This window comes from Saimiri boliviensis, chromosome 4, assembly GCF_048565385.1.
Source record: "Saimiri boliviensis isolate mSaiBol1 chromosome 4, mSaiBol1.pri, whole genome shotgun sequence".
Lineage (NCBI taxonomy): Eukaryota > Metazoa > Chordata > Mammalia > Primates > Cebidae > Saimiri > Saimiri boliviensis.
This window is the reverse complement of record NC_133452.1, coordinates 109360156-109380761: the sequence shown is the minus strand read 5'-3', so window position 1 is coordinate 109380761 and position 20606 is coordinate 109360156. Positions and strand designations below refer to the sequence as shown.

General features: G+C 33.8%; 1 long non-coding RNA gene across 3 annotated transcripts in view; it reads right to left on the bottom strand.

Moving 5' to 3' along the window:
* LOC141584318 (uncharacterized) overlaps nt 1-20606 on the bottom strand; it is an 885764-nt gene that overhangs the window by 323876 nt on the left and 541282 nt on the right. For all 3 annotated transcript variants that reach the window (XR_012517304.1, XR_012517305.1, XR_012517303.1), the window contains one exon: nt 3795-3922. This is a non-coding gene — a long non-coding RNA (uncharacterized LOC141584318). The remainder of the gene's footprint in view (nt 1-3794; nt 3923-20606) is intronic.

The following is a 20606-nucleotide window of genomic DNA, read 5'->3' as shown; positions in this document are numbered from 1 at the left end:
CTATATGCAGAAGAATAAAACTAGATCCTTACCTCTCAACACATAAATTAACTCAAAATGGATTAAGGATTTAAATCTAAGTCCCCAAACTATGAAACTACTACAGGAAAAATCTCCAGAACGTTGGTCTGGGCAATTTGTAGTTCTTTGGGAGTGTCATAATAACTTGTTTTTTCTTTTCATATATTTCCTGTATTATGCTGATTTTTTTTTGCATCTGCAGAAATAGTTGCTTCTCTCTATTTTTGAAGTTATTTTGTTGGTATAGGGCATTTTTCTCTGAGAATACAACAATAATCTATGTTGAGTAGAGCCACATGACTTTACTTCTGGGTGCATTCAGTGTTAAAATACATGAGTTTTTGGTTTAAATATAGTGGGTTTCTCAAATGCTGATTGTAATAGCAAAAGAGCTTGTGCACAGCAACCAAAATAACAGAGTAAACAACCACCTACGGAATGGAAAATTATTTGCAAATAATGCACATGACAGAACACTAATCACCAAAATTTACAAGGAACTCAAACAACCCAACTCAACAAAAACAAAATAATCCTATTATAAAAGTGAGCACATGCCATTTTTCAAAAGACATGCAAATGGCTAAGAAGCATATGAATAAATGTTCAACTTCATTTCTCTTATCAGAGAAATGAAATTTTAAATCACAATGAGATATAATTTTATCCTAGTCAGAAAGAATATTATGAAAAACTCAAAAAATAATAGATGTCTGTGAGAATGTGAAGAAAGAGATGCTTATACACTGTTGGTAGGTATGTGAATTAATACAACCTGTATGGAAAACAGAAAGGAGATTTCTCAAAAAACTAAAAATAGGACTACTATTTGATCCAGCAATCCCACTGCTGGGTTATCTATCCAAAAAAAAAAAAGAAATCATTTTATCAAAAAAGTTGTATATATGTTGCAGAACTATTCACAATAGCAAAAAGATGGAATCAATCTCTGTCCATCGATAGATGAATGAACAAAGAAAATATGGTGTATATATATATATATATATATATATATATATGTGTGTGTGTGTGTGTGTGCAAATAGATACACACATGCACACACATTTATATGTATATACATATATACACATATTGAAACATTCATATATATTGAATATATGTTATACATATTGAAACACACACACACATACACACACACACACACACACACACACACACACATATATATATATATATATATATATATATATATATATAAAACATGGAATACTATTCAGCCATTAAAAAAAAGAATAAAAGAAATCATGTATTTTGCAGAAACATGTATCAAACTGGGGGCCATTATCTTAAATGGAACTATTCAGAGACAGAAAATCAAATACTGCATGGTCTCACAAGTAAAAGCTAAATAATGTGTATACACGGACATGAAATGTGTAAAAAGAGACACTGGAGATTCAGAAGGGTGTGAAGGATGAGAAATTACTTAAGGGAAAAAATGTACATTATTTGGTTAATGGTTACACTAAAAGCCCAGACATTACTATTACACATTATATCCTTGTAAGAAAACTGCATTGTACCCCTTAAAATTCTACATAAATAAAATAAAATTAGGAATCTTTGTTTATACCAGAGTAAAGAAAATAAGCCACCGATTGGGAAAAGCTATTTGCAATGCACATGCAATAAAAGGGTTTTAACAGACTAAAGAATAAACTTTCACAAATATATAGAAACAAACCTAGCAAATTCAATAAATGGGCAAAAGCTAACAGATTCTTCAAAATTAGATGATATTAAATGACAAATAAACATATATAGATTCTCCACTTCATTGTTATTCACAGAAATGCAAACTGTAACAATAGTGACCTATCATCACAGAAGAGCTAAATTTTAAAAGGCTACTAATGGAACAGTTGGTAAAAATGTAGACCAAGAGAAACTTATGGATACTTCAAGACATCATGTTGTATATGATAAATACATAATATATTATCTGTCAAATTTAAAAATTAAAAAATACCATCTGAGGGGTGTGACGTATTGAATTCTTAATGTAATTTAAAATTTCTTAATGTTGGTTCTGATTGTAGTAAAGATTATTTTAATTGTAATTTGGTGAATAATAAAAAATGACTAGCTTCTTTACAAATGGACTACTTAAATGATACTAGAATGTAAAAGCAAATTACACAGTGAGATTTAATTAAGGAGGATATACTAATACCTCACAGTTTTTGATCTTTTACAATAGAATTGTATTTAGCAGTTGAACTTTCTTATTTAATACTCATAAAAACCTGGGCACTAGACATTATCACCAAACATAATTTAGAAATAAGAAAACCAGCTGAGCACAGTGGCTCATGCCTGTAATCTCAGCACTTTGGGAGGCCAGGTGGGCTGATGACATGAGGTTAGGAGTTTGAGACCAGCCTGGCTGGCATGGTGAAACTCCTTTTCTACTAAAAATACAAAAAGTTAGCTGGGTGTGGTAGCACATGCCTGTAATACAAGTACTTGGGAGGCTGAGGCAGAGAATTGCTTGAACCTGGGAGGCAAAGGTTGCAGTGAGCCGAGATTGCATCATTGCACTCCAGCCTGGGCAACAAGGGTGAAATTGAATCTCAAAAAAAAAAAAAAAAAGAAAGAAAGAATGAATGAAACTAAGTATTACAGAGCACAAGTAACTTTTCCTAAGTAAGCAGTCTCATCCTGAATTTGTGTTCTTGGTATGCAGAGGAAGTGAAAACAATTACATAAACAAAAACTGATACTCAAGATTTTCAAATTAGGCATAGTTTTAGTAACTTAGATTGACTAAGAATCTGTCTAGAATATCAACAAAGAATTACTGATTTTCAGGATTAAAAGGAATCTAAGATGCCATCCTCCTAGCTGAACACTCTCTATTTCAGTTTTCTTTTGGACATCATTCTTCATTCTTGTGAGGCTCCACACATTACTTCCTTTTGTAGAAATGAAATTGGTGAGTTGCGTTTTGGTTTGATTTAGCTTCCAATGACTGACCCTAATCTGTCCCTGATTAATTTGTAGTCTAATTATATTATAATGGATGGTTCTGAAATAATTAGATAAGTGTATCAAGTTATACATAAATAATTTCTTCTTCAAATATTTCCAGTTCTTCCTTTTTTTTCACATGGAATGATTCCTGATATCTTTCCTCAGGGTATGTTCATTTGTCAACATCCCTTATTGATAAAATTGGAAAATTTCATAGGATAATTGCACATATAAAGAGATAACTTATGTCCAATATCTGGGACATGATAAAATCTTTCAAATTTCCTTAAGAATTCAGGTCTGTGATAGTCTCATTTTGTGTGTGGAGTAGGCCCCTCTTCACAATTACAAAGTTCATTTAATTTATGAAAGTTTTTTATTTTTCCTTTGGGGCAAAGAAAGAAAAGTATTCATTAGTACTCTCCTTTTCAATATGTATGCTTATTTAGGTTATATTTCTATGAGTAGAATTGACGGATAAAAAATTGTCTATTGGGATAGAGACTAGTTGCTCTAATGAAGAAAATCCCAAAATACAATCAATGGCTTAAATATGATAGAAGTTCATTTCTAAATCAGGAAACAGCATAATTAACAGGGTAATCCTCCTGAGAACTTTTAGGAAGGGGGTTTTCTCCATCTTGTTCACTATTAACTAGTAAGACATTGCCCTTATCTTCATGATCCAAATTACGTCACTGCTAAAATCTGCTTTCCAGTCTAGAGAAAGCAGCAGTCCCAAACAAGAGATTTCACTTTTATTATAAATTGTAACTGACCTGGATGCTGCACACATATTGTTCTCATTTTCTTGAAGAGAATGGATTTGAACAGACAGGTTGGTTATAAGGAGGCTGGGGAGTGTGGTCTTCATCCGTGAAGTATATGCATTACTTCAGCTCTTTTCCTGTGAAAAGAGAAGAAAATTTGGTGGGTCAACTATCTCTTCTACAGAGATACATCCTTTTGTTTCTATTAATTTCAAAATAATTTTCAAGATGCTTTACAAATCTCTTTACAATATTAGTAAACATTAGTAATCTGTCATGTATAAATCAAAATTTTTAAGACAGGAAATTAATAACAAAGTCAACATCAACGTGTGGTAAGGAATGTAATTCACTCAATAAGCAAACATCTCAAGTTACAGAAACAGAAGGGTGTAATCATATTAGAAATGTGTATGTTGACCACAAGCCTTTGTGCTGTCACGGGCTTTAGTGAATATAATTTACTTAAAGAATAGAGAGTAAAATTTGTCTTGCAGGTTGGTTCAATGTGGTCAGTTAAGGCAGCTTCTCTTGTACCAACTTCTCTGTGGTACATCATATGTTTCTCTGAACACCATATTCTCCAACATCTGCTCCAAGCTTTCCTCTAATAATTCAGAGCTCACTCTAAGTAGTCACATTAACATTACAATAAGAAATTCACACTTCTTATGTATGCTGGTTACTTTTCTAGTAAATACTGCTTATATTGAAGAATCATTTACTAACCTTTTTGCTATTACATGAAAAAGTGTTTGCACAAACAAGGTAAATAAGTGGAAACCAAAATTTTCATGTTTAGTGATTTTAGAGGATACCAAAATAAATAATGCATATTGATAAGGTAACTAAAACCATTCTGCATTCCTTCAGTTCCAATCACAGACAAAGAAAGCTTATGCTATTCATTTTTGACATTCTGAATTCTCTCCAACCTTTCATGTATATATTCATGCTTAAAAGTTTTGTTCCAGAATAGTCCTATTGAACTGTACAAATTCTGAGGGAAGAAAGCAATACATGCAGCATTTCAAATACATCCTTGCTCTTAAACCTGAGATGGCTAGTCCACAACTACTCACTGGAACCTGTTCTAGGAGAGTTCTGTACTGTATGAAGATCATGGGAAGGAAAAGCCTCTACTCTCCAGGACCTTAGGTTTTAGAAAGTGAAGATAAAATATACTCTAAGAAACAACTATTTACCAATTCTAATCTTAAAGCTTTGAATCATTTATATTTTAGTCCCACATCCAAGTGATCACAAAGTCTCATATTCTAACTTCTCATCTTCACAGCTACTAGTTTATATTTCCAACAGCAATGTCACTTGTCCTAATGGCTCTGGTCTTATCTCACTGTAATACTCCCTTGCAGAGAGATATTTCTTCCACTCTGCACCATAACCTTGAAACATATAAAAATTTATTAATAAATAAATTACGTATGTGTAACATAAAACGCAACTTAGGTAATGACTCCGTCCTCATGCTCATAACTCATCTCTGACGTAGTCAATGTAATATGCCCAATCACCTACTTTCTCCACATACTTATACGGCATAATTAGTCTATGCTCTTCGTAAAGGATTTCCATTTTCAGGGTTGAAATATAATTATGTCATCTCCCTTCTCAGTTGAAATATTTTAAATATACCCTCAAAACTCTTAGGTAAGTCCCAATTCCCTTATATGGCTCTTGAAGTTCTGGATGTGATGTTGCCTTGCTGTCTGGATTTATCTCCAGTTATTACTCTTCATGTGTGCTAAAGCATGCCATTTAAAACTATTTATAGTTATCTAACTTTATATTCTCTCTTGCCTTGAGGCTTTAGCACTTCCTGTTTCTTCCCTAAATGTACCCATCCCTTTCACATTGCTTGTAAATTCCTTGTTGTCTTCCATGACTCTAGTCTGAGCACTAAAGTAGCTTTCTTAAATGCTCCCATAAAACCATGTACTCATCTTATCATAACACTAATCATACTACAATGACATTGTCAACTTACTTCTTCAGATGCCTATGAAAACTCAAACTCCTCGATTACAAGGATGGTATATTTTTCTACTTTCTATGCTAAGTGACTAGTACAGTGTCTCATACATAGAGAATATACAATAATAATTTGTTAAATTGAAATTCACAAACAATTTGTGGTATAGATTAAATGTATTTGTGCCTAACTAAAAAAAAAATGGGGGGGAGGGGTTCTCTATGATAGACATTATGCTGGATATTAATGATTCCAATTTTAATGTGCTAAAATTTGTCATTCCAGAACGCGTCTTGGTGTGATACTTTCTTTCTCTTTCATTTTTTTATATAAGTGGTCACATTTGTTATTGTTTTTTAGAAAATACTTGGGATAACTCCACATTTGAATCCCTATCTGCATGGCAAATATTGGGTAGAGTTAATTGGAGAGAACTTAAATTTTCTCTTGAAACAAAATTCTTACATATCTACTATAAATAAATTGGGCAAAAGTTTCATTCTTTTGCATATAGGTATCCAGTTTTCCCAGCACCATTTATCAAAGTCTATCTTTTTCCCCCATTTTCTGTTCCTGACATATAATACATAGCATGGAAGGGAATGAATAAGCATTTGTTTGAAATAAAAATACCTAAGTAGCTTTGCTGGAATAAAGACAACCCAAGGGCCAGGTAAAAGAGATGAAGTATATGGACTATAAATGGGATCTGAGTCATAAGAAATGTGGGGAAATGAAGAGGTTGAATGACTGAGCTGTGATCAAAGAGATAATAAGTTATCCAGGTAGATAGGCATGTAATAGATGATTTTTCTCTAAGATTTATAATGGGCATTTTCAAAACATCTGGGCTAGAGAAATATAAACTGAGAAGGTTGAAATTATAGCAAAATTTTGAAAATACATTAGAACATCTCCAACAGTGATAGAACATGTCAGAGCCTAATAATTTTAGTCCTTAAAATTGTAGTTAAATATGCATGCTGGGATGAATAATTCAGCCTTTGATAATCTTGTTTAAAAGCTTCAAAAATTATCACAATCTAGAACATTGTAAAATTTTTATATTTTGTGCATGAGAGAATTTTAAATTATTCTTTGGAAATGTTGTCTTTCTAAATTTGAAAGTTATCTAAAGAGGAAATAACCTCCAAATCTACATCCTTACTGAAGACAGAGTAAGATGAGATGTGCCTTTACTGAAGCGAGATTTGGAAAAAATTTAATCAAACCCTTCCCATGTTAGGGATTTCTACTCACATTTACTTAGAACTTCAAAGAGGAAAGGTTTTGAAAATGATATAGGCATTCCAATGTACAGCTGGAAAACTTTTTATAATTCTATAATTAATTTTTTTTTTACTACTTAAAAAATGTTTGTGGGTACATAGTAGGTATATATATTTATGAGGTACATAAGATATTTTTATACAGATATGCATGGAAAATAAGTACACCATGGAGAATGGATTATCCATCCCCTCAAGCATTTATTCTTTGAGCTACAAACAATCTAATACATTATTTAAGTTTTTAAAACTATACAATTAAGTTATTGTCACTAAAGTTTTTCAGATGCCACCAAACTGTTCTCCATAGTGGTTGTACTAAGTTACATGTTCACCAGCAGTGTACAAGAGTTCTCTTTTCTCCACAACCTTGCAAGCATTTGTTCTGGCCTGGCTTTTGGATATAAGCCAATTTAACTGGGGTGAGATGATACTTCATTGTAGCTTTGATTTGCATGTCTGATGATCAATAATGTTGAGCACCTTTTGATACTCTTTCTATGGCTTCTTTTGAGAAATGCCTATGCAAATATTTTGCCTAATTTTCCTCAGATTATTAGATTTTCTGCCTATAGATTTGTTTGAGCTCCTTATATATTCCAGTTATTAATCCTTGTCAGATGGGTGGTTTTCAAATATGTTCTCACATTCTGTGGGGTGTCTTTGCACTTTGTGCACTGTATTCTTTGTTATTAAGCTTTTTAACTCGATGTGTTTGCACTTGTTCCTTTTTGCTTTGGTTGCCTGTGCTTGTGGGGTATTGCTCGAGAAATTTTCTTTCCCAGACCAATGTCCTGTAGAGTTTCCCCAAAGTTTTCCGGTGGTACTTTCATAGTTTGAGATCTTGGATTTACAACTTTAATTCATCTTTATTTGATTTTTGTGTATGGTGATAGCTAAGTGTCTAGTTTCATTATTTTGCATATAGATATCCAATTTTCCCAGTACCATTTATTGAAGGCTGTCTTCTTCCCCATTGTATGTTTCTGATGTCCTTGTCAAAAATGAGTTTACTGTAGTGGGTGGATTTGATTCTGGTGTTTTCTGTTCTTTACCATTGGCCTATGTGTCTGTTTTTTATGCCAGCACCATGCTATTTTTGTTACTAAAGTTGCGTCATAAAATTTGATATCAGGTAATGTGAATCTTCCAGTTTTGTTCTTTTTGCTTAGGGTAGCTTTGGCTATTCTGAATCTTTTGTGGTTCCATACAAATTTTAGGATAGTTTTTTCTATTCCTATGAAGAATGCCATTGTTATTTTGATAGCGATTGCATTAAACCTACATATTGCTTTGAGTAGTATGAATATTTTAACCGTATTGACTCTATCAATCCATGAACATGATATATTTTTCCATTATTTGGTTTCCTGTTCAATTCCTTTCATTAGTGTTGTATAGTTTTCATTATAAAGTTTTTTCTTTGGTTAAATTAATTCCTAGGTATTTAATTTTATTTCTGGCTATGACAAATTGGTCTATGATTTTATCCTTTATTCTATTGCTATATCATGTTGATTGATTCCTGTATGCCGAACCATCCTTACGTCCCAGGGATAAGTATTATTTGGTCATGATGAATGATCTTTCTAACGTATTGTTGAATTTGGTTTGTTGGTATTTTTGTTGAGGATTTTTGCATCAGTATTTATCAGAGATATTGACCTGTAGTTTTCTTTTTTTGATATGTCTTTGCCAGGTTTTATTATTGGGGCAATAACGACCTCAGAGAATGAATCTGGAAGCACTCTCTCCTCTTCTACTGAATAGCTTGATTGAATTGGCATTAGTTCTTTAAGTGTTTCTCATTCAGTAATATGTGGTAACATATTATTTAAATGTTTGGTAGAATTCAGCAGAATTCAGATGAAACCATCTGGTCTCAGGATTTTCTTTACAGGGAGGGTTTTTATTATGGCTTAGATCTCATTACTTGCAATTGGTCTGCTCAGGTTTTGGATTTCTTCCTGTTTTAATCTTGATAGGTTATATATAACTAGGAATTCATTTATGTCTTCTATGTTTTCCAGTTTATTGTTAATAGGGACTCACAGTAGCCACTAACGATCCTTTTAATTTCTACAGTATCAGTAGTAATGCCTCCATTTTCATTTCTGATTTTATTAATTTTTATCTTCTTTCTTTTTTCCTAGCCTGACTAAAGATTTGTTAATTTAGTTTAACTTTTCAAATAACCTACTTTTTGTTTCATTGACTTTGGGGATTTTTTAAAATTCCATTTATTTCTGCTCCAATATTTATTATTTATTTTCTTCTACTAATTTTGGGTTTGATTTGCTCTTGCCTTTCTAGTTCTTTAAGTTACATCATTAGACTGTATATTTGAAGATTTTCCTCTTTGTTAATGTAGGCACTTAATAGCTATCAAGTTGCATCTTAGTACTGCTTTTTATGTTCATTTATTCCAGCCTAGACAAGAGCAACTTTTCTGGAATTCTCCCTTTTCTCTCTTGCATTATTTTTTTCTCATGAGTATAATAAAATTATGCTATTTCACTCTCTTTTGAAAAAATAAACATATATGTATGTGTATGCATGTATGTGTGCATGTGATTCCACCATACCTTCCAGTTACTGTCCCATTTCTTTCTTTCTTTTTTTTTAAACAGTAAACATCTCAGAAGCATTGGTTATATGCCAGTTTCTTTACACTTGAACCTGCTTCTATCAGGTCTTTGTCAATACTATTCCACTTACATAGCTGCAGTTAAAGTCATCAGTGACATACTCTTTGCTGTATCATGTGGTTTACAGCTATTTAACCTATTTGGACTATCAGCAGCATTTGCACAGCTGATAAATCCCTTGTCCTAGACACTTTCTTTGCTTGGCTTCCAAGACACAAATTCCTCTGCTTTCCTTCTCCTTCAACGGTCTCTTCTCACTCTTCTTCATTTATTCCTACTCATCTTTCATACATTTTAGAGCTCAGCCCCTTGGGATTCATTCATAAGTAAAAACAATCTATCTCACTGCTTTAATGTTCATCTAGATTCTCATAACTTCTAATTTGTATATTCAAGTGACTACAAAACAGAGAAGTAATCTCAAAATATGCATCTCCAAACCCAAATGCCTCCTTTTACTTAGTTTTTTGCAATGGTGTTTTCTATTTTCATTCCTTATTCAGTAAGAAGCAGCTCCTTTCCACAAGGCAGCTCCTTATTTCTGATTGTTCAGGCCATATGCCTTGGAGTCACGTTTGTTCCACTTTTTCTCTCATCTGCTGTCTATTCACAAATACTCTAGGTTATGCCTTCAGAATGTTTCCAGAACTTTTACCCACTCACTGCTGCATTGTTTCTTGTTACTAAAATATGACTTAGACCATGCCTCTGTGGTAATCAAAGTTTTCAATGGTTTACTTTTAACCCAGAGAAAAAAATCAGCCATTTAAAACATGTACAATTTGCCAGCTCCTCCTCCTCCATCTCCCCACTCTTCACCTCTCGGATTTCTCTTACTTTTCCTCGTGTTTACACTTTCATCCAGAGTATTTTCATTTTCTCTTCCTTCTGGCTGAATGACCTTCTATAAGATATTTGTCTTTCATTCCTCATTTCCACCAGACTTAAGTCTCATTCTCTGACAGGCGTCCATTAACCACAGAAAATTTCTATCTTCCCACTTCCTCTTCTCTTCCTCTTCTACATTTTTCTCCTTACCATTTACTACTATCTAATATGGAATTTTAAGTTTATCCACTTTATAAGGAGTTCTGACTGTTTTACACACTGACATATCCCTAGCACTGAGTTTGTGGCAAATTATAGGTACACAATAAATATTTATTGCATATTGCCATATTAGAAATACTGATGAAGACAAACTAGGCTTTCTTTAAAGGAAGGGATTTTTGAAAATGAAAATGTTGGAAAAGGGTTTGAAGAACAATTTGCATTTGAATTGAGCTTAGATTAAGTGATGGGTAATATTTGAGTGTGCGGATGAGGGAAAGGTGTCTTGTGGTGGAGATTACTGAGTATGCAAAGCCAAAGATTCTGGAAAATAAAACATCTACCAAGAACATTGCCTTTCAATTTGGATGGAATTTGGAAGACTTGAAAAGAAGGTATGTTCGAGTTACTGGGAAGTAATTTGGGACATACAAGATAAACAGAAAGCCTATTTGGGTCACTGAGGTTAAGCAATGAATTTCTTCCCTTTTCTGAGCAAACATGCAGATCCTTGGCATGTTACATTTAGATATGCGCAGTAGTTCTAATATCTTCTTCCAGAATTCTGCCAGTGACAGTCTTTCTGCTTATCAAACTGGCTAAGGGAAATCAAATCAACAAACCTCATTTCTTATTGAAGTGAATTAGATACTTATTCATGCATATTTAGGGAATAAAAATCTTAGTTTCAGAATGTTCAAACTATAGACTATTCTGCATAAGCCAGAAAATAATTATAAAGATGTAGAAAGAAACCATTTTACTCCAAAGGGGTATAACCTATACATATTTTAATAGAATTTCTCTTTTATACTAGAGACCTAAATTTGAGTTTAGAAAAAGCAATCAGTAAACTTACATAATGAGATTTGCAAGGAAATAAATGGTCAAGCAGAAAATTCCTTTCACAGGCAATAATTTTTCTACTTCCTATTCTGCACCTCTTTTTCTCTTGCCTGATTCAAAATAGCAAAATTCTAGCTTTAATTCACCAGAAGCCCTAAAGGCATTCCCTCCTAACGAGGTGTTTTTTCCTTTTGGTTCATCTCCTTAGCTGTTTTAAGATTAGAGGGGCTGGCTTCCTTCACTGCCTGGATTTGACTTCCCTCACCACTTTTGAAAATCAGAAAAAAATAGTGAATTATAAAAATATGAGTAAAGTCAAAAGCCAACATTGGTAGTACTGTCAAATACAATGAGAACATCAAATGAAGTACTTCAAATAGCACTTCAGGTCTGTATACATAATTAGATGAGTTTTTTTTTTTTTAGAATAATATATTCTTGACCTGGCAAGTGTTGGCCTGTCACATGCTATAGATTATTAGACTGACAATACCTTCTATGACTTAAGGAGATTAATAGTCATAATTAGTGTTTGCTTTCAACTCTACTTATATAATCATTACTGTAATTATAAACATTTATTGAGCACCTACATGTCAGCTGCTTAATATGAATTATCTGATACAACCCTAACAACAGCCCTGTCTGTTAGAATATAGTATAACCTCCAACTGACAAATGAAGGAAGTGAGGCAAAGTGATGTCAAGTTACCTGCCCAAGATCACAAAGCACGAGGTGGCAGACCCAGAATTCTAAGGCCATCTGATCAGTGCAGCCTGATTTCAGAGTGTACAGTTTTAACCATTCCACAATTCTGCTTACTTTCAGTATATACAACTTCCCCAGTTAAGTAAAAGTGAGAGCTAGCATTAATTAGATGCCTATACATCAGATATCTTGCATTATTTCTTTTAATCTTTGCAACAGTTCTACACATCAGAATTTTACAGGCAAGAAAGAGGTTAATTTAGTCGCCCAAGGTCCTTCTCACTCCAAAAATAAAGACCTATTTTACTTAAAAACATATTGGAAGACTGTCATGTCATTAGGGCAGTAATGTTCAGCAGGCATATTTCTGCAAAATCAGAAAACCCATTTTAATTACTTAGTAAAATCACAGCTAAATTAAGAAAGAGACAAATAAAGGGGCATTCCATTATTTTTTCCACTTTCAAGGTCCAGCTCAAATGCTGTATTTTCTAGGTCCAGTCCCTTTATTAAGTCTTCCTCAATTCCCTGATCCCCAAAGCAAACTAATCTTATATTTCAGTTCATCTAAGGAGAAGCAAGTCTAACAGATAGGGAACAGATGTGCGTATTTTTAAACTGCTGTTGCTTACAGTGAAAGTCAAACCTGTTAAACCATTCATTTTCAAAACTTTTACGTTCTGATTATTTTATGGTATATATTCTCCTTAGTAGTAGTGTTATTGTAATCTTCTTATTCTGTCTTCCAAATGATAAGCGGGTAAGTAAAGACTGTTTTATATGCATTCATTCTTGTATCTTCTGTAGTGTTTAATACATTGCCTAGAATGTTGTATATGGTGAAAATTTGTTATGAAATTCACGTCAGTGGATAATACAATGATCTTATCTTTGATTAATTTTTAAATTTAATAATCTTTAAATGCCTAGAATAGCACCACTCTCTCAGCTTGTACAGCCAGGGTAATTTCTGAACACTTCTGATGACTTTTCCATGATTTAATGAAATAATAAAAGAAGCTTTAGAGATGAGGTAACAGATTTGCAAAATATTAAATATGCCATTACCTAAAGAGGGAATGAGATGAGCGCTTTCTTTCATCTCCCTTGCTCTGTAATACCTGTGCAAAAATCTTAATACAAGAATGAGCTTAGCATATTTCAGGGACTGCCATTAACTGAAATATGTATAACAGGAGGGGAAGATACGATAAATGTGGAATTTATTCTAATTACAATGGGAAGCAAGTGGACAGCTTTAAGTAGTAAGTTTTATGTTTTTTTTCTCTTTGGATTCCTGCATGGAAAAGTTCCTTGAAGTATAAAATATGAATAGAGAGTGGTGAGAATGGCAGAAGACTATTGCAAGAGTCCAGGTGGTTGCTGATGTCACCTTGGACTAGATTTATTCATGTGGAAATGGTAAGAAGAGGTAAGATTCAGACTAGCCAGTGCACTACCTGTGGGTGTCACTGAGAAATGTAAGAATCAAACCCAGGTCTGTAATATGCTAAAGTTAAAAAAATTGCACATGTATGTATTCCCTCAATCAGGTATCCATTTACTTCTTTTTTTTTTTTTTTTAAAGACAGTATAAGACTTTTAAGCCTAGTTTTTCTTGAGGCTACTTCATTGCTTTCTGATTTACCATTATTATATTCCTAAAATCCAAGAGTAGAGAGTGTCATTACACATTGAAAATATAAGAAAATGCATGGGTGTATGGAAATTAAATATCTTGAGAGATTATATCTATTCTCAAATTCGACCTTGACAATGCAAGCAGTTATACCAAAGAGATGAACCAATTACTGTAAACAAGACAGAAAGCATGTAATCTTTATCTTTTTCATTGTATAAATAACTTGCAGCATTCTAGACTTCTATCTCATTGCAAACTGATATAACCACAAAAGGATTTTGAGTTTCATTTCAAGGAACATTTGTTTGCTCTCATGCATCCCACCTCTCACAGAAAAATAATAATCATAATAAAGATCATGGCTAGAACTAATGCTCCAAGAGGTCCTTTTAACCTTAAGAAAGCATGCAGACTTTAAAATCTATTAGTGAAGCAAAACAAACTTTGTTTCATCTAGTGCTACAGAAATCAGACCACTACCACAAGAGAAGTATAATGCCCATTAAAAACTAAAGAGGAATTGTGATATTAAAACATGCCTGGGTATCATCTCCAGAGGTTCTGGTTCAACTAGTTTGACATGAAACTCATGAAGCAGTATTTAAATTTTTTTCAGATGATTTTAATGTACAAATACGACTGATGAGAACAAACTTTGAGGAAAATAAATTATGTTGTCTTATTTTTTAATAATATCTTACGATGGGAATTCATCCTAATTTTTCAAGTAAAAATAACTCTCTTGCTCTGGCAAAATTCAGAACTCATGGAAAATACAGTTTTCAACTGTGCATGTGCATGTGTGTGTGTGTGTGTGTCTACATGCACGTGGACCCACACATGCCCAGGCACACATATGTAAGCACACATGTAACAATGGTTTAAAAGAGGATTTTTAGAGCTCCACAGTCAGGGAGAGACACATATCTACCAGAGAATTTTCATCATAAGTCAAAGGAAAGGAATGCAATTAAGAGCATGCAAAGATATTTAGAAAGCAATACCAAATGGTTCGTAAAAGAGGACATTTGTGAAAATAGTGATTGTGTGCTATAATTTTCCTGCATTTTTATTTCACTCCCAATTAAATATTCCAGTGTTAAATAGTTCAGGATGGAATTTTTAGACACATTCATTTATCCTTCTCTCAAGTCCTTTGTTAGAGGCTACTAATTTTGATTCCAGTGATTTCTGCCTTATCAGCTACTGGTTGAAACCCATTAATTAACTTAATTCTATTTAACAAAGATTTAATGAAGACCTACCCTACCAAACCAAGTATAGTATAAACCTCATGGAGGTAATTTTCTGTAAATGTGATGACCAGCTTTAAACAATTGTGTTGTAGTAAGTCCCTTCTGATGATGGGTTCAAAAGCGAATGCAAAGTCAGGGAAGGTAGGATCTCTAGATCATGTATTCTGGGTGTACAAAGAACTAAATTCTCTTAAAAGTTCCAAAAGATCTGTTTCTTCTACTTTATACATAGATTCAAAGTGGATAATTGTGTTATCAAGAAGTCCCTTTCAAATACCATCTTAAAGGATAAAAAACCCAGAGAACATGGGAACCAAGAATGGAATTAGGTCCTCCAGAGCAAAGGAGAAATCAAATAAGAAATAAAACTTGTCTAACAGCAGTAAGATAATTCTTTTTTTTTTTTTTTTTTTTTTTTGAGACGGAGTTTTTGCTCTCGTTACCCAGGCTGGAGTGCAATGGCGCGATCTCGGCTCACCGCAACCTCCGCCTCCTGGGTTCAGGCAATTCTCCTGCCTCAGCCTCCTGAGTAGCTGGGATTACAGGCACGCGCCACCATGCCCACCTAATTTTTTGTATTTTTAGTAGAGACGGGGTTTCACCATGTTGACCAGGATGGTCTCAATCTCTCGACCTCGTGATCCACCCGCCTCGGCCTCCCAAAGTGCTGAGATTACAGGCTTGAGCCACCGTGCCCGGCCCAGCAGTAAGATAATTCTTAGGAAATTTTATTTTGATAAGAAAAACTTGAAGACTAAGTTTCTCAAGGGTTAAAATGACAATGTTTTCATTTCTTAATTCATTCTTTCTGAAGTTATTTATTGAGCACCTACTAACATCAGGGAGTAGTTTATGAATTTGGAAATAATGATCAAAATAGATATAATCTCTGTTTTCTTGCAGCTTTTATTTAAGAGTATACAAACAAAAAACAGCAGAGTGCATAAGTGAATTACATAGTCAGAAGACGATAAATGCCATGAGAAGAAAAAGTGCAGGATAAATGCAAGGGAGGGTCATAGTGGGTTGGAACTTTAAGTAGGTGATAAAGAAAAGTCTCTTTAACAAAGTGATACTCCAGCAAAGACCTGGAATAGGTGAGGAAATTGACTACACAGATGCTTAAGGAAATGGGGACAAGGAAAAGTAACATTCTGAGATGCAGCAAATATGATCACATTTGTATGCATATGGGAAAAATCTGCTAGAGAAAACAAATATGGTGATGAAGAAGAAGAGATCTAGGGAACATGTGGAGAAATGCTTTAGAGAGGAGCATGGACCCAGCTTGTAAACTAACAGGTGGAAAAGCAGAGGACCCTTTTGTGCCAGATTGAAATTCCACACACTGAAAAGTCCATTCCTCAGAGTGTGTGCAACACCAGCATCAAATAATTTCCACAGCTAATGTTTTTCTTTTGTAAAATTAAAGTTTATAATTAACAACCTATTGTGTCTACTGATTATGTTGGTGGAAAGCAGGAAAACAGTGAAGAGTAGCAAGACTCAGGTTTACATGCAGAGGACACATCAAGAATGGAGCAGACTGCCTAACATCACTCAACTCTGTATCACAAGCTTTCACGTTTTTCATATCCAACTGAACGTGGATATTGAATGGCTCACTGTAACTTATACTATAAGGGCAGTGTGTTGGACCAAGTGAATGTACATGCCACTTCACAGAGGTCCCAGCATTCCAGATGTCTACTGGTGCTCCAGGTGTTGACAAGTTAGGATTAAGGTGTATCACAAAGATTTTTCCTTTTCACTGATCCTGGCTCCTCCTTTGTGCAGTGGCCAGGCCTGGCTTCTTCTTCAGCAAGATCATTTTCTTCTACAGATTTCTGCTCCACTAACAGGTCCTTTTGCCTTGTGTACAATAAATCTTAGAAACAAATTTGCACGTATTTATTAGAATACCCTAACTGGCTAACCCTCAAATCACATTTGCTTTATTAACAATATGTTTAATCAATAAAAAGAAGTAACTGATGAGAAGTATAGAGGGCCACTCTTGGAGATATTCTTGAATAGCTCTCAGGTGTGGTTATGTCTAGTATGTGATTTACTTTGTTCACTGCATTTTACCCTATTTCTTACGGTAGTCTACTTAGTTATATACAAATAACTTCATTCAATTCAGCAAATCAAGTAATAGCTAAGTGTCAAGAACTATGCTTAGTTCTTAGCTCAAGCTACTGAGATGTACTGCCATCTCCTGCAGGACTATAGATAAGCTGGAGAAACAAAATTGCAAAGGGCTACTCTCCCTACAATAGGCCAAGTACTGTAACAAACACATAACCCTCGTGCTACTGACATACAGAGTAAAGAATCCAGCCTGGCAGAGTCTGGGTTCAGGGAATGCTGAAGACTCACAAGAGTTCAAGAGTGAGCAGAAGTGCACCAGGGTAACAAGGGTGGGAAAGATTACTCCTGTTAAATAATTAGGTAATAAACAGTAGATACAGATAATAGAAGAAAGATAGATGATAGATTGATAGACAGTAGGAAATATATGTTGGTGTCTGTATGTTTGTTTGGATGAGTTGGGTAATCTCCAATTTAACATACAATAATACCTAGTTAAACAGAGTTATCCCTCCTAAACTAGGTAAATAGTTCCTTGCAAGGTAAATTTTCAAAAGACCATTGTATTCTCAATGTGGAAGAAATAAACATGCACCTTAGACAGGAAAAATTATGTCAGGAATACACTATTTTCTAGTCCAACTTGTTTGTAACAGAGGCAAAAAATTATGACAAAAGCCATTCTCTACACAAATAAATTGAAAAGTTCTACAGAGTTCAAATGTTGACCACATAGTGAACCTACTATTGAATTTTTAGATGTGTTTTCTTCAAAGAGATATTGATGTAAAGGTCCTTTGAAGAAACATAATTCTTTTGAAATAATTTTGAATATACCCTACGTGATACAGATTGAATCATTTGTCCAAGACTTTTTGTTTATCTCTGAAGTTTCTACTGAAAGTCAACCTTATCTAGACCCAATAACAAGTTGCAAAAGTAAAGATTTCTAACAGCCTTGAGGATTTTGAACTTTAAGAAAAAAAAAAAATGTACACACTGGAAAATTGCCTGTAAAAAGTATAATATGCAATTTAGAATCTCTAAACGTCCAACTCCAACAGTAGTGATAATGCTTTATTATCAACGGGATAGGCTACTCAAAAGAAACTGACTTACTGTGTGGACAGGATTTGTCTCTCAAACTTTAATATTTCAAAATTATTTTGAGTTCATTTTGAAAAAGTAAGAATCTCTCTTTTCTACCTGAGGGTAGAACTCTGTTGCTGGTATCAATGTAGCGGTTAAAAGTAGTTTCAATAACTCAATTATAACATATAATAATGTTAATATATAATAATTATAGTATATGTTACATAATACAATCTATTATTATAGTGTGCTAGTTTTAGAGTATTGATGTGTTATTGCCTCTCTCCACACACCTGGCCAAAAAATAATCAAGTAAAGAAACAACAGGGAATAAAGTAAATCCCATTTCTTCTAATAACATGTTGAACTAAAAAACAAAAAGATGGTAGTCTTTTTGTTTAAAGATGCTTTTATGTAAGTAAGGTTTTTGGAAATACTTGGATTGTTCACATACTAGCAGAATATGCTGTGTCGGGGGGCTCCTATACAAAGCATATTCCTGGCGTTTTATCTTTTAACCAGGGGGTCTTGGGGATGACACTACTTTATGTTCTATATACTACTTTATATTCTTTATATTCTATAATGTGAACAACTGTTTTTCTTGGCCATAACTTCCTCGATGTGATACCTGTACAGTGTTAAAAATAGATTTTTGAATGTTACATAATAAAAATGAACATTTTTTAAGAGTAATTGTAAAAAGACTAAGTTGTGACATGTATTTTAATGTATACTTTCTCAAATTCTTATTTGTATTCTTACATTTAAGAGTAAAGACCCTAAGACAAAAAAAAAAAAAGATAAATATCTGCAGTCTGGAAATGAAGGAAGGCACCTTATCAGTTTTAATTACATTAGGTTTCATTTTCAAATGTCAGATTGTCCAATTAAGTACAGCCCTTTTACTAGTTCTCTGAATGATCTGTATAGACAATACCATACTGTGTCAGTTTCCTGGCATAGGACAGGATGTATTTTTTTAAAATATCATGGAAGAGAAAACATTATTCAAGCTCCAATTACCAGCTTCCCCAGTCACCTAACTTCTTGGAGCATCAGTTTTAATATCTGAAAATGTAAGGATCACTACAAATACCCGACCTATCTCATAGAGCAGTTGGGAAAGTCCAAGATAAGAAACATAGATCTGAAGGTGGCTAACTGATGTGTAAAATAACACTTGTTCTATTTTGCAATGTACAATTATGGTGGGTCTAGGATTCAGTCTGACACTCTGCCCAAATCAAAGTTCTCCACTCTTCTCTGGATTATATCCCCTGCTTTTTATTCTGGAAGTTTGGTATATTATGATCCTCCTAAATTTTCAATATCTCCATTTTAATGGCTAGTTATCATCAGCATTTAAACATAATCCTAAACTATCTTAAGAAAAAGTCTTTATTAATCATAATCTTTTTTGGTTATCAGCATCTCTCTCCTCCCTTTTAGAACCAAGCTAACACAAAAGTTGTGTATCCAAAATTTCTTCATTTTTACGTTCCTTTCACCTTCCACCGCATATAATTTGAATTCCAACTAATCCATAAAAACAGAAACTTATCTCACAAATGACCACTTTCTGAAGACTACAGCTTCTTTAACATTTTATTTTACGTCGTTTACCAAATCCTTCTACCTGTAACACTTTTGTGGGAGGTGTCTTCCATGAAACTGCATTTTACTACTTTTCTTTCTGCCTTTTTAGCTGCTTGTCTTGATATTTTTAGAAGCTTCCTCCTCTTCTTCTGTCTATCCCTTAAAGACTGACATTCTTTAAAACTGCACCACAGGATCTTCATGCTCTTCACCTTCACTTTTCTCACTATAAAATCATATTTGCAGGGATTAAATACACAGGGTGCTCTTTCATTCATCTCAGTTTATTTTCTCTGGGACTTCAGAGGGATGGGCATATCCAAGGATATTTTCACTCCACTGTTTCACAAGCAATTTGGACTCATCATTGTTTTCCCATACCTACCTCCGGTGTCCCTCTGTCTAAATGAATGACATTATAATCTTCCCAGTGACTTATGCCAAATCTGTGTTTTACCTTGGATTTCTCCCTTCCCTCAACTTCCACATCAAATTAATAACATGTCTTACCAGTCCTACTTCTTAAATGTCTCTCAAACACATCTTCATCTTTTGATAACCTCACCACCATTTTGGTTACAACTATGTCCTATCTAAACTGCT